At 46.0% G+C, this 15,504-nt stretch overlaps 1 protein-coding gene across 1 annotated transcript in view; it reads left to right on the top strand.

Moving 5' to 3' along the window:
- Positions 1–8,052: 8,052 nt before the first annotated feature.
- Positions 8,053–15,504, top strand: part of LOC138666914 (zinc finger protein 665-like) — a 76,375-nt gene continuing 68,923 nt past the window's right edge. The window contains exon 1 of the mRNA XM_069755099.1: positions 8,053–8,094. The gene's annotated coding sequence lies outside the window, so the exon portion shown is untranslated. The remainder of the gene's footprint in view (positions 8,095–15,504) is intronic.

Below are 15,504 nucleotides of genomic sequence, written 5' to 3'. Positions count from 1 at the left end.
AAAAAAAAAAAAGGGGGGGATAGTGTCTCTAACCCTGGCAGTTAGAATATCCTTATGTCACGCTGCTTCAGTATGTGGGTAATTTTTTGTTTTTTTGTTGTGTGCACAGACAGAGCAGGAAGCCATTGTTGCCACTGTTAGTTTTCGCAAGTATCTGGCAGATCTGAACTGTCGGGTTTCGGCCTCGAGACTTCGGTTCTGCCTTGGTCAAGTGATATTTTTGGGTCACTGTCTCCTTCAGGGTGCCAGACACCTCACAGAAGAAAGAAAAATAGCCGTCAGCTCCCTTTCTTTCCCAAAAGATGTGACTGAACTCCAACGTTTCCTTGGACTATGTACTTATTGTTGTCAGTGGATACCGGACGCATCCCGCATAATGCAGTCTCTCTACAAAGCCCTGAAAGACGGTTCAAGGTATGATGAGTTTGTCAGATTTCACACCGGATACGCTGTTACTATGGAAGACACTGTAGTGCCCGGAGCTGCACTCCCTCCCTCACTGTCAGGACAAGAAGCAGAATTTCAGGATCTGTCTACTACATGTGTTCTGGCCAAAGACAGGCGGGCTAATATATACACGGACTCACAGTATGCATTTGGTATTGCTCATGATTTCGGAGCTCTATGGGCCAATCGAGGATTTGTTACTACTGCCGGGACTCAGTGAAGAATGTTGAAGCTGTTAAAACCCTCATGGACTCAATCAAATTACCTACTCAGGTGGCCATTATCAAAGTTAAGGAGCACGGTCCTAGGAACAGTCCACAGACTGTTGGTAACGCCTGTGCGGATATGCAAGCAAAAGCCGCTGCTCTTCTACCCGTTGAACTGACCATACCAGCTATGGTGACCACACACTCTCAGCGTAAACAGTTACAAGAAACACTGACTCTACAGGAACCTGATGATCTACGCCAGACTGAGGTTTTTTGCCGGACCCCGCAAGACCGCTTAATGACGATGCAGAGAATTTCTCCAAAGGAAGAAGTGAAGCAGTGGAAAGCTGATGGAGCACGTATGGACATGGTCTCTGGAAAAAGGACCAACTTGTGTGTCTCCCTAAGCGGATGTACCCTGCTATTGCCACGTGGGCGCATAGGCTCACACATCGAGGTATCTGTCAGACCTGCAATCCCGGTCAACTTCAAAGTGTACCCCCGAAGCACCTTGCTAAGCCCGACTATCCTTTCCAAAGGCTCCAGGTGGACCACATCACGTTGCCTAAGTCTGGAGGGTATGAATATTGTCTGGTGGTTGTCGATATGTTCTCCAGGTGGCCAGAAGTATTCCCCGTTACCAACGTGACTGCAAAGACCACAGCAAAGAAACTGGTGATGGAAGTTATATGCAGATATGGTGTTCCGGAAGTTGTTGAAAGTGACCAAGGCCCGGACTTTTCTTCTCATGTGTATCAGGAGGTTCTGACAATGCTTGGATCCACTGTAGCCCTCCATACTCCGTACCATCCACAATCCAGTGGGAAAGTTAAGAGGCTGACCGGCACACTGAAGGGACAATTGACCAAAATGATGCAGGAGACTACGGCTCCATGGCCAGGGCTCTTACACATTCGTACTACCCCTATTGCAAAACATGGCTTGTCCCCATAGGAGATATTGTTTGGTGCTAGGTTCTTAGTTGCAAATTTTCATTCTCAGTAGTTGTCAGAAGAAACTGACCGTGCTGTTCAATATGTTATTCAGTTTAGTAGAAATGTTGCTAACACCCATGTTTTAGTTTCTTCTTTCCTTCTAGATTCAGCAGAAATCGATATTGGTCACAATTTGAAGCCTGGTGATTTTGTGGTCGTGAAAAGGCATGTCAGAAAATATGGACTAGAACCCCTGTGTGACGGTCCCTACCAGGTCCTCCTCATTACTCCTATGTCAGTAAAGCTAGAAGGGAGGCCGACATGGATCCACGTATCGCACTGCAAGCTGGTCAAACAGACTAGTAGCAAATAAGGGGACATAATGTTTTAATTTTTCGTATTTCCATATAAAAATATTGGTAACCGTATGGGACAGTCTAAATTCCCCAATATCCTTGAATAATAAGTTTGTACAATATCATGAAAGATTAGTAGTACAGATGGGTATAACCAATAGAATTGTCAGTTATACAAATGTGGGATAAATTGGTTAGGGCCACAGATTATCTAGATGATCAAATTTGGGATATATTGGATATACTTAATACTACTGCCTGTGTTATGAATCTGTTGAAGGGTCTAAAGTCCACTGATTGCTCAGATCATGTCCCACTAATTCATGAAGAACCCAAACTAAAGGTCCCAGGAGGGATAACTGTGTTAGCTGATAATTATACCTGCTATAATTCCCACGACACTACAGGTACACCAGTAGGGGTCTTCGAGACAGGTTTCAGCAAAGAGAACAGTTTCCTAGATACTGACTTGCTAGTTAATCATACACAGTATATGTACGACATATATTGGTTATGTGGAGATGGTAAGCTCCGTCCTAGGTTGCCTGGACAGGTCAATGTACCCTTGTTAAATTAGCTATGCAGTTCAAGATTTTACCTTGGGATCCGGAGACACCTGATGAATATACCAGAAAGAGGAGAAGTCTCGATCAGCTCCACATGAGTTATGAAGAAGATCCATTGGTATATGTCGATGGCATTGGAGTGCCAAGGGGGGTGCCTGACCAATTTAAAGCCCGGAACCAGATCTATGCTAGCTTTGCTTCTTTAATCCACAAGTGCAGATTAATAAAAATGTTGATTGGATCAAATATATATATTACAGTGAACAAAGGTTTGTCAATTTTACCTGTGATGCCTTCCAAGGTATAGTTGAGAAATTGAGCCCTAACACTAGAATGACCCTCCAAAACCGACTAGCCCTTGATATGATCTTAGCTGAGAAAGGAGGAGTCTGTGGGATGGTGGGAGAGGAGTGTTGTACCTATCCCTCAGAACTCTGGGGTAAATGGAAAGACCATGATAGCCCTTAAAAAGATAAATGGGTTAGCAGCAGAATTAAAAACTAATGCTGGAGTAGACACATCTTTCTTTTCCGGTTGGTTGGGTGGGCTCAAAGGATTTCTTCAACAAGCTTGTCTGGTACTGATTGCCCTTCTTGTAGTTGGATCGATAATTCTCTGTTGTGTTATTCCCCTGTATAAAAAGGTTATTGCTGAAGCAACTCTGACTGGCACCTTCCTCAACCAAGAAGTAGATCCACTAGAGTACGATGGCACTGATCCAGGGGAGATCCCTAAGCATGTCCCCCTTAAGAAATTAGACAAAACCCCTTATTCTCAGATGACGCTGAGATTTAGTTTAGGGACAGCGGGAGAACTCCATGTGAAGCTAGTGAAGGGTTCAGCTGCCTGGAGGCCTCTCACAAGGGGAGAGCTTCTGAGGTGTCTGGATGAAGAAATCCACCTCCCCTTTCCCCATCACATGGACAGTCTCGAAGGATCTTTCTTTTTAGGGAAAAACTTAGTGTTTAGGGGGGATTGTCAAGGTGAAAAATATATTTTCTTTATACTGTTTTGTACTTTTATGTATTCTTATGCTGCGAAACAATAAGTTTTTCCCCTTTGCTTGCTAATGCATATGTAATTGTATTTAAGATGGCTGCCAGTATTCACCTTTGCCTTAGTTTTTGTTCTTGCCAAGAATCTACTTTCGTTTCTGAAGCTAAAGTATCGTTTCTGGAGAAATGGAAACTTAAAGTGACGTGGAGGAAGGAGGATCCATCATATGATGTCAGGCCAACCAGAGGGACTGAATACTAGATACATTGCTTAAACCCCGCCTATCCCCGCCCTCTGCACACCTTCCCCCAATAGATTATATAATGTTGTGTATTAGGAAATAAACCAGTTGCTGTGACGTTCCCACTACGTGTGGACACACGAGCATGCAATGAGTTTGAACCAGCATTGTGTCTGACTCATTCTTATCCGGTACCAACATGCTCTTAATCTGATTTGGAATGACTGGTGGATGAAGGGTATTGTCGTGACGACCCCGACAATATCTACCTGTTTATATGGGATATGTGTTCATTCCTCTATTATCTACATATATTCCATGTTCATTCCCCTCCTATAAAGCTCAGGGAATATAATATCCACCTGTTTATATGGGATATGTGTTCATTCCTCTATTATCTACATATATTCCATGTTCATTCCCCACCTATAAAGCTCAGGGAATATAATATACACCTGTTTATATGGGATATGACATCATTCCTCTATTATCTACATATATTCCATGTTCAGTCCCCCCCTATAAAGCTCAGGGAATATAATATCCACCTGTTTATATGGGATATGTGTTCATTCCTCTATTATCTACATATATTCCATGTTCATTCCTCACCTATAAAGCTCAGGGAATATAATATCCACCTGTTTATATGGGATATGTGTTCATTCCTCTATTATCTACATATATTCCATGTTCATTCCCCACCTATAAAGCTCAGGGAATATAATATACACCTGTTTATATGGGATATGTGTTCATTCCTCTATTCTCTACATATATTCCATGTTCATTCCCCACCTATAAAGCTCAGGGAATATAATATCCACCTGTTTATATGGGATATGTGTTCATTCCCCTATTCTCTACATATATTTCATGTTCATTCCCCCCCTATAAAGCTCAGGGAATATAATATCTACCTGTTTATATGGGATATGTGTTCATTCCCCTATTCTCTACATATATTTCATGTTCATTCCCCCCCTATAAAGCATAGGGAATATAATATCCACCTGTTTATATGGGATATGTGTTCATTCCACTATTATCTACATATATTCCATGTTTATTCCCCTCCTATAATGCCCAGGGAATATAATATACACCTGTTTATATGGGATATGTGTTCATTCCCCTATTCTCTACATATATTTCATGTTCATTCCCCCCCTATAAAGCTCAGGGAATATAATATCCACCTGTTTATATGGGATATGTGTTCATTCCACTATTATCTACATATATTCCATGTTTATTCCCCTCCTATAATGCCCAGGGAATATAATATACACCTGTTTATATGGGATATGTGTTCATTCCTCTATTATCTACATATATTACATGTTCATTCCCCCCTATAAAGCTCAGGGAATATAATATCCACCTGTTTATATGGGATATGTGTTTATTCCTCTATTATCTACATATATTTCATGTTCATTCCCCACCTATCAGGCTCAGAGAATATAATATCCACCTGTTTATATGGGATATGTGTTCATTCCCCTATTATCTACATATATTTCATGTTCATTCCCCTCCTATAAAGCTTAGGGAATATAATATACACCTGTTTATATGGGATATGTGTTCATTCCCCTATTATCTACATATATTCCATGTTCATTCCACCCTATAAAGCTTAGGTAATATAATATACACCTGTTTATATGGGATATGTGTTCATTCCCCTATTATCTACATATATTTCATGTTCATTCCCCTCCTATAAAGCTTAGGTAATATAATATACACCTGTTTATATGGGATATGTGATCATTCCTCTATTATCTACATATATTTCATGTTCATTCCCCTCCTATAAAGCTTAGGGAATATAATATACACCTGTTTATATGGGATATGTGTTCATTCCTCTATTATCTACATATATTCCATGTTCATTCCCCCCCTATAAAGCTCAGGGAATATAATATCCACCTGTTTATATGGGATCCATGTTGATTTCCTAATTCTCTACATATAATTTATTTTCATTTCATATCTAAGATCCATAAGATATCTTTGATTTCTCTCCATCTCTTTGGACCTATAAATTATCATCTTCCTTTTCTTCACTCTTTTTAGTACGTCCCCCTTAGGCTACTTTCACACATCAGGTTTTCTCCTCCGGCCCAATTTGTCTCTTTTTTGAAAAACCGGAATCGGCTAAATCAAAAGCCGGATCCGTTTTTTTCTCATTGACTTGTATTAGCGCTGGAATGCTCCGCATCGCTCACCGTTCCTTCCATTTTTTTCCAGATCCGGCGAAAAATTCCATTCCGACATCTGGAAAAAACGTCTACAGTAAAGTTTTTTTTTTTTTTTTTTGTCTCCAGCGCTTCTGGCTTTTTGCTACAATGCAAGTCTATGGGCGCCGGAATATGCTGGATCCGGAAAAAGACAGATTCAGTGACCTGATCTGGTTTTTTAATCTGAGCATGCTCAGTACCAATTGGCCGGCCCAATTTACATTTTGGGGCCTCCCAGGGGCGTTTTAAAAAACCGGATCCGTCAAAAAATGGATAAAAAAAAGGAAGAAACGGATGGAAAACTGATGTAACGGATCCAGCTTTACGCCGGTTCCGCTAGTCGGATCTGTTTCATCAGTTTTTCACATTTTATGCCGGATCTGTCTATCGGCATCATGGCAAAAACCTGATGTGTGAAAGTAGCCTTAGACCTCATCGAGCGAGAGTACTGCCCTCCCCCGACATTCTGCGACTGTGGCTGTAGATTAATAAAGACGTCGCAAATATACACCTCGTACACACGGCTCCGCTCCGTACACCTCGTACACACGGCTCCGCTCCGTACACCTCGTACACACGGCTCCGCTCCGTACACCTCGTACACACACTGCTCCGCTCTGTACACCTCGTACACACGGCTCCGCTCCGTACACCTCGTACACACGGCTCCGCTCCGTACACCTCGTACACACACTGCTCCGCTCTGTACACCTCGTACACACGGCTCCGCTCCGTACACCTCGTACACACACGGCTACGCTCCGTACACCTCGTACACACACGGCTCCGCTCCGTACACCTCGTACATACACGGCTCTGCTCCACACACCTCGTACACACGGCTCCGCTCCGTACACCTCGTACACACACGGCTCCACTCTGTACACCTCGTACACACACGGCTCCGCTCCGTACACCCTGTACACACACGGCTCCGCTCCGTACACCCTGTACACACACGGCTCCGCTCCGTACACACACGGCTCCGCTCCGTACACCTCGTACACACGGCTCCGCTCTGTACACCTCGTACACACGGCTCCGCTCTGTACACCTCGTACACACGGCTCCGCTCAGTACACCTCGTACATACACGGCTCCGCTCCGTACACCCCGTACACACACGGCTCCGCTCCGTACACCTCGTACACACGGCTCCGCTCCGTACACCCTGTACACACACGGCTCCGCTCCGTACACACACGGCTCCGCTCCGTACACCTCGTACACACGGCTCCGCTCTGTACACCTCGTACACACGGCTCCGCTCTGTACACCTCGTACACACGGCTCCGCTCAGTACACCTCGTACATACACGGCTCCGCTCCGTACACCCCGTACACACACGGCTCCGCTCCGTACACCTCGTACACACGGCTCCGCTCCGTACACCCCGTACACACACGGCTCCGCTCCGTACACCTCGTACACACACGGCTCCGCTCCGTACACCCTGTACACACACGGCTCCGCTCCGTACACCCTGTACACACACGGCTCCGCTCCGTACACACACGGCTCCGCTCCGTACACCTCGTACACACGGCTCCGCTCTGTACACCTCGTACACACGGCTCCGCTCTGTACACCTCGTACACACGGCTCTGCTCAGTACACCTCGTACATACACGGCTCCGCTCCGTACACCCCGTACACACACGGCTCCGCTCCGTACACCTCGTACACACGGCTCCGCTCCGTACACCTCGTACACACGGCTCCGCTCCGTACACCTCGTACACACGGCTCCGCTCCGTACACCTCGTACACACAGCTCCGCTCAGTACACCTCGTACACACACGGCTCCGCTCCGTACACCTCGTACAGACGGCTCCGCTCCGTACACCTCGTACACACGACTCCACTCCGTACACCTCATAAACACACTGCTCCGCTCACCGCGTACACATACGGCTCCGCTCCATACACACTGTAAACCCCTCCTGACCCCACACAGAAACTTCCCCTCATCCAGCACCATGACAACCAGCACAGCAGAGTCCTGCATACACTGAGGCCCCTGATCATGTGACCCCCTGACTCCTCCCCTCCTGTGACCTCATCACAGGTCCTGTGCGGGTGTAGGACAGGTAGGTGCTAGAGGCTCCATTATTCTCTATGTGGAGTGCGGCTCCTTGGGTGGAGGTCGGTGCTGGAGGCTCCATTATTCTCTATGTGGAGTGCGGCTCTGCGGGTGGAGGTCGGTGCTGGAGGCTCCATTATTCTCTATGTGGAGTGCGGCTCTGCGGGTGGAGATCGGTGCTGGAGGCTCCATTATTCTCTATGTGGAGTGCGGCTCTGCGGGTGGAGGTCGGTGCTGGAGGCTCCATTATTCTCTATGTGGAGTGTGGCTCTGCGGGTGGAGGTCGGTGCTGGAGCCTCCATTATTCTCTATGTGGAGTGCGGCTCTGTGGGTGGAGGTCGGTGCCGGAGGCTCCATTATTCTCTATGTGGAGTGCGGCTCTGCGGGTGGAGGTTGGTGCTGGAGGCTCCATTATTCTCTATGTGGAGTGTGGCTCTGCGGTTGGAGGTCGGTGCTGGAGGCTCCATTATTCTCTATGTGGAGTGCGGCTCTGCGGGTGGAGGTTGGTGCTGGAGGCTCCATTATTCTCTATGTGGAGTGTGGCTCTGCGGGTGGAGGTCGGTGCTGGAGGCTCCATTATTCTCTATGTGGAGTGTGGCTCTGCGGGTGGAGGTCGGTGCTGGAGGCTCCATTATTCTCTATGTGGAGTGTGGCTCTGCGGGTGGCGGTCGGTGCTGGAGGCTCCATTATTCTCTATGTGGAGTGCGGCTCTGCGGGTGGAGGTTGGTGCTGGAGGCTCCATTATTCTCTATGTGGAGTGTGGCTCTGCGGGTGGAGGTCGGTGCTGGAGGCTCCATTATTCTCTATGTGGAGTGCGGTTCTGCGGGTGGAGGTCGGTGCTGGAGGCTCCATTATTCTCTATGTGGAGTGCGGTTCTGCGGGTGGAGGTCGGTGCTGGAGGCTCCATTATTCTCTATGTGGAGTGTGGCTCTGCGGTTGGAGGTCGGTGCTGGAGGCTCCATTATTCTCTATGTGGAGTGCGGCTCTGCGGGTGGAGGTCGATGCCGGAGGCTCCATTATTCTCTATGTGGAGTGCGGCTCTGCAGGTGGAGGTCGGTGCTGGAGGCTCCATTATTCTCTATGTGGAGTGCGGCTCTGCGGGTGGAGGTCGGTGCTGGAGGCTCCATTATTCTCTATGTGGAGTGCGGCTCTGCGGGTGGAGGTCGGTGCTGGAGTCTCCATTATTCTCTATGTGGAGTGTGGCTCTGTGGGTGGAGGTCGGTGCTGGAGCCTCCATTATTCTCTATGTGGAGTGCAGCTCTGCGGGTGGAGGTCGGTGCTGGAGGCTCCATTATTCTCTATGTGGAGTGCAGCTCTGCGGGTGGAGGTCGGTGCTGGAGCCTCCATTATTCTCTATGTGTAGTGCTGCTCTGCGGGTGGAGGTCAGTGCTGGAGGCTCCATTATTCTCTATGTGGAGTGCAGCTCTGCGGGTGGAGGTCGGTGCTGGAGCCTCCATTATTCTCTATGTGGAGTGCAGCTCTGCGGGTGGAGGTCAGTGCTGGAGGCTCCATTATTCTCTATGTGTAGTGCTGCTCTGCGGGTGGAGGTCGGTGCTGGAGGCTCCATTATTCTCTATGTGGAGTGCAGCTCTGCGGGTGGAGGTCGGTGCTGGAGCCTCCATTATTCTCTATGTGGAGTGCAGCTCTGCGGGTGGAGGTCAGTGCTGGAGGCTCCATTATTCTCTATGTGGAGTGTGGCTCTGCAGGTGGAGGTCGGTGCTGGAGGCCCCATTATTCTCTGTGGAGTGCGGCTCTGCGGGTGGAGGTCGGTGCTGGAGGCCCCATTATTCTCTATGTGGAGTGTGGCTCTGCGGGTGGAAGTATGTGGTGATTCTCCATTACTAGGTGTGGGGGACATTAACCCCTTCAACACTGGGGAGGCTCTTTTGGGGTCTCTGTGTGGTGTGGACAGAATGCGGCTTCGCTGGTTCCCAAGTCCACATTAGATCCATTCAGACAACTGCAGGATGTGAGGACAGAAGCCCAAACAAGTTCTCACAGAATGCCATTATTGTTCTCCTTGTTTAATAACCTGCCAAGTTAAATCAGACAGCTGGGGGCTGATATCAGGCTGGCAAGTTCCCTGGATATTGGCCCCTTCCCATCCTACAAATATCAGCTTTCATCCCCCTCAGAAGTGGTGCATTACATTAGATGCGCCAATTCGGCCACTTTGCCTGGCTCTTCTCTATTGCATTGGTGCTTTGGCAATCGGGGTAATTCTTTGGTGGAATTTGTCAGCTGGCATCAATCCTAGGGGTTAGTGTTGGAGGGATATCTGTCAGACACCCCATTACTAATCCAGTAAGCTGAAAGACAAAAACACTCTGAAAAATATTTCATTTTTAAAAAAACAACTCCCCTGCCCCCTAGTTCACCAAATTATTGAAATCATTTAAAAAAAATCCATGCTGGTTTTCAGGAGTCCACAAAATCCAACCTTGTCCAAAAATGGCAAGCTGAAAAACCTGAACAGAGAGAAATAAATGAATATAGACAAGAGACAATCTTTCGTTCACCATCATAGTACAACCTATAGAGACTTGTTCTGTGATCAAAGCATCATAGGTCACTATGGTTCTCACAGTACAGCCATTCCCCCACACAGTGTAATGTTCCAACAATACCTCCATCCCCCATACACTGTATATGTGTGACGCTAGTCACTCCTCATGGACAACCCGCAAGGCTGGGTGATCAAAAGGGCCAAGGTCAGGAGAGTACGTCATAGGTGATAAAAAAAAAATCATCAGTTAAATTTCCAGGGATCAAAATACCAATAAGATAGTGGATCACAGAGCACGGTCCTAGGTCAGGCAGCAGTAGAACAAAGCACAGTGAAACAAGGCAAACATAACACCAGTGAGCTAAATACCAGGTATTTATCTGAACCACCATCAGTACATGAATACATGAACGGACCCACCATCAGTACTTGACTACACCACGAGAACCATCATCATTAAATTGATACATCACCAGAACCTCTATCAGTACTTGACTATGTCACCAGAACCACAACCAGTACCGTAAATACTCGAGTATAAGCCGAGATTTTCAGCCCAAATTTTTGGGCTGAAAGTGCCCCTCTCGGCTTATACTCGAGTCACGGTCGGCGGGTGAGGGGGAGAGAGGTCACTGAGGCATACTCGCCTAGCCCCGGCGATCCTGGCGCTGTCCCTGCAGTCCCACGTTCTTCAGGTGCCGCAGCCTCTTCCTCTATCAGCGGTCACGTGGGACCGCTCATTAGAGAAATGAATATGGACTCCACTCCCATCGGGGTGGAGCCGCATATTCATTTCTCTAATCAGCGGTAACGGTGACCGCTGATAGAGGAAGAGGCTGCAGCACCGAAGACCAGCTGTCCGGGAGAAGGAGGGGGACGCTGGGAGCAGGTAACTATCGCATATTCACCTATCCCAGTTCCACCCGCGGGGCGCCGCTCCATCTTCCTGGCGTCTCTCCGCTCTGACTGTGCAGGTCAGAGGGCGCGATGACGCATATAGTGTGCGCGCCGCCCTCTGCCTGAACAGTCAGAGCAGAGACGCCGGGAGCTGCAAGCAAGAGAGGTGAGTATGGCATTTTTTTTTTATTGCAGCATTATATATACCGGTAGCACAGCTTTATAAGGAGCATCTATGGGGCACAAATGAACGGTGCAAAGCACTATATGGCAGAGCTTTATAAGGAGCATCTATGGGGCAATAATGAACGGTGCAGAGCACTATATGGCAGAGCTTTATAAGGAGCATCTATGGGGCAATAATGAACCGTGCAGAGCACTATATGGCACAGTTTTATATGGCACATCTATGGGGCAATAATGAACAATATGGAGCATTATATGTGGCACAGCTTTATACATAGTATCTATGGGGCAATAATGAACGGTATGCAGCATTATATGTGGCACAGCTTTATACAGAGCATCTATGGGGCTATAATGAACGGTATGCAGCATTATATGTGGCACAGCTTTATACAGAGCATCTATGGGGCTATAATGAACGGTATGCAGCATTATATGTGGCACAGCTTTATACAGAGCATCTATGGGGCAATAATCAATGGTATGGAGCATTACATGTGGCACAGCTTTATATGGAGCATCCTATGGGGCAATAATGAACGGTATTGAGCATCTATTTTTATTTTTGAAATTCACCGTTAGCTGCTGCGTTTCCTACCCTAGGCTTATACTCGATAAGTTTTCCCAGTTTTTTGTGGCAAAAGTAGGGGGGTCGGCTTATACTCAGGTCGGCTTATACTCGAGTATATACGGTATATGAATACATGACCAGAACCAAGAGTACTTGAATACAAGAACGAAGCTTAGTACAATAATTGTAATATCAATTCAGTCCCATAAACCATTGTATTGCATGAATTTGCAACCCTACAACTTCAATTATGTCCTTAAAAATGGTAAGAAGATACGTTATTATTATTTATTTATATAGCACCATTAATTCCATGGTGCTGTACATGAGAAAAGGGTTTACATACAGGGTTATAGATATCGTTAACAATAAACAAATTTACAATGACAGACTGGTATGGAGGGGAGAGGACCTTGTCCTTGCGGACTTAGATTCTTTGGGATAATGGGGAAGAGACAGGAGGTCAGGGTGCTGCAGCACTGGTGGTGGTGAGGCGGCAGCTCGGGTGGTTGGTGAGGCGGCAGAGTGGTTATTGCAGGCTGTAGGCTTTCCTGAAGAGATGGTGTCACGATTCACACCGTGACCGTCACCCCTACGTCACGGATCGGGGTGACTTTAGGCCAACAGACGGCTATCACATGTGCAGGGGGGCTTATCTTAGTTATCCTTCCACTGCTAACAATGTGATGAAAACAAACACAAGGCTATTGGCTTATCAGTTTGCAGCATGGGCTTATTTTAGTTATCCCACTGCTCTGCAATATAACACGAACTGCAGGGATTTATGTATATCCCGCTTTACAGTTCAGCTTGAATTTGCAGCTCTCTGGCGCCCCCCTTACCCTCAGGTCAGGTTAGGTACTGCACCTAGGGTAATTAGTCGCCAGAAAGGCTGTCTGCTTTGTACAGGCTATTGGGCACGCTGCAGCGAGGCGATATAACTACTCCCACTCGGGCAGGAACAATAATTATCAACGCCGCCATCGCTACGACGACTCCCAAAGGCACAGAACAAGGTATGCTGCCACCAGCTTCGATTAAACGGGTCCGAAGCTAACCCAAAACAGTAGCGTAATTCCCTTTAGGCTACTTTCACACCAGTGTTAACTACAATACGTTCAAATGCGTCGTTTTGCCGAAAAAAACGCATCCAGCAAAAGTGCTTGCAGGATGCGTTTTTTTCCCCATAGACTTGTATTGGCGACGTATTGCGACGGATTGGCATACGTCGGTATACGTTGTACGACGGATGCATCGAAATTAGGCGACACGTCGTCTGGAAAAACGTAGATTGTAACGTTTTTTGGCTCCGACAAAAAAACGTGTCGCGACGCATCCAGCGGCATGTGTCTTTGGCTACAATGAAAGTCTATGAGCGACGGATGCGTCGAGACACGTCGTACGACGCAATGCAGCACTGCAATACGTTTTTTTCTACTGAGCATGCTCAGAACCAGGATTTTTTAGCTAATTGGCCAGACATCCCCAAATCTATATAAACCTGACCTTGGCCTTCAACCCCACATATGCCAGCAAGAAGACGCAGAGAAGAAGCCAGCAAGACTGCCATCAAGACCCCAGCCTGATATCAAGACCCCAGCCGGACATCAAGACCCCAGCCTGGCAGCAAGGACCTTCCAGACACACTCCAACAGTGTGAGTATTGCCACTGTGAAGACATCCAGCTCCAGCCGGAGGACTGATGGCCGTGTGTGTGTATTTTTGTACTGCTGTGTGCTTTGGTATGTATGTGTTCACGTGCCTGCACCTTATTATATCTTCTGTCAACAAACTGTCATGTCAACTATGGAATTCCTTTATGATTTTTATGATTTAAGTTGTGCTGCTGTGATACCATAATTTCCCACGGGATCAATAAAGTGTATCGTATCGTATCGTATCGTATCGTATCGTATCGTATCGTATCGTATCGTATCGTATCGTATCGTATCGTATCGTATCGTATCGTATCGTATTATGCCTTCTTCAATATTACGCCTGTTCATGTGTTATGCTTGTGTTATGACTCTGCTTGCAGGTATGTTTGCGTGCGTCTTGTTGGTTGCATGTGCATTTGTCAATGCCATATTGGTTAATGTACTTTTTTGAGGTATTTACTAAGTATAGTGGTTTGTGCAGCCTGTGTGAATTTTTTTTTTTTTTTTTTATCTGATGTATTATTGCAAAGTCTTGTGGTCTGCAGCTTGTGGTTAGAATGTGTGTGTTTGTTTTTTTTTTTGTTTTTTTTAAAGTGTTGATTTTTTTACTGTTGAAACCATTCCCAGTTGATGGACTTATATTTAAAATAAAGAGCATTTCTGCTCCATTGTGATTTAAAAAAAAAAAACGAAAAAAAAAAAAAATAATTATGAAATTATACTACGGACAATTTTTTTAAACATTTTATTAAGGTAAATTTAAAACTGGTGTATGTACCAATGGTTACACATGCAATACAGAGTTGGTTGAGGGCTCATTTTTTACTAAAGGTTATCCTTGGAAGGTTTTTTGGGGGAGGTTATTTAAAAAAAAAAAAAAAAAAAAAAAAATGTGGTAAAAATATTTTTCCATGGTGTCTCATTTTAAATTTTTTTTTTTTTTTTGGGACATGGAAATGAATGGTATAACGTGCACCTGTTTTTGAGTTTTGGTTTTCCGCTATTTCTCACATTTTAAAACAGGGTGTTTATTGTTAAACATTACCTAGTTCTGCGGTGGTCTAACTATACTTATTATATACACTAGGGACCACAGCCACCGGCCGTAGCCACCAGGACCACATCCTCACATTTTTCAAAGTAAGTTTTGAAGACCCCAAATCTGCTACTTCAATGTGTAGAGCAGATTGCAAGTGTCTTTTTAACTTACAGACCCACCAGGACCACAGCCACCGGCCGTAGCCACCAGGACCAAAGCCACCGGCCTTAACACCAGGAACACAATGTCCTCTTCTGACAGCCCTCCTCCACAGCAACAGCGCTTATCGGTAAGTAAACAAATTTTTTTTTTTTTTTTTTTAATTTACATCATTTTTATTCACTACATGCATTTATTATGTTTAAACAGGAATCAGAATCCGATGAGGAGCTGTCAGAAGGGACCGAGACGGGTGGAGACATCCAAGTGGAGGAGGAACCAAGTGTAAGTAGTGGTGAAACACTTGCTTCACACATCACACTGCACCATACACAAAACAGAATTTCATATATAACGTAACACAGAAAACATATACATACATTAAAGCTAATTTTTGTTAT

This window comes from Ranitomeya imitator, chromosome 2 (genome assembly GCF_032444005.1).
Source record: "Ranitomeya imitator isolate aRanImi1 chromosome 2, aRanImi1.pri, whole genome shotgun sequence".
Taxonomy (NCBI): Eukaryota; Metazoa; Chordata; class Amphibia; order Anura; family Dendrobatidae; genus Ranitomeya; species Ranitomeya imitator.
Note: the sequence above shows the minus strand (reverse complement) of the source record. Positions and strands in the feature narration are given on the sequence as shown.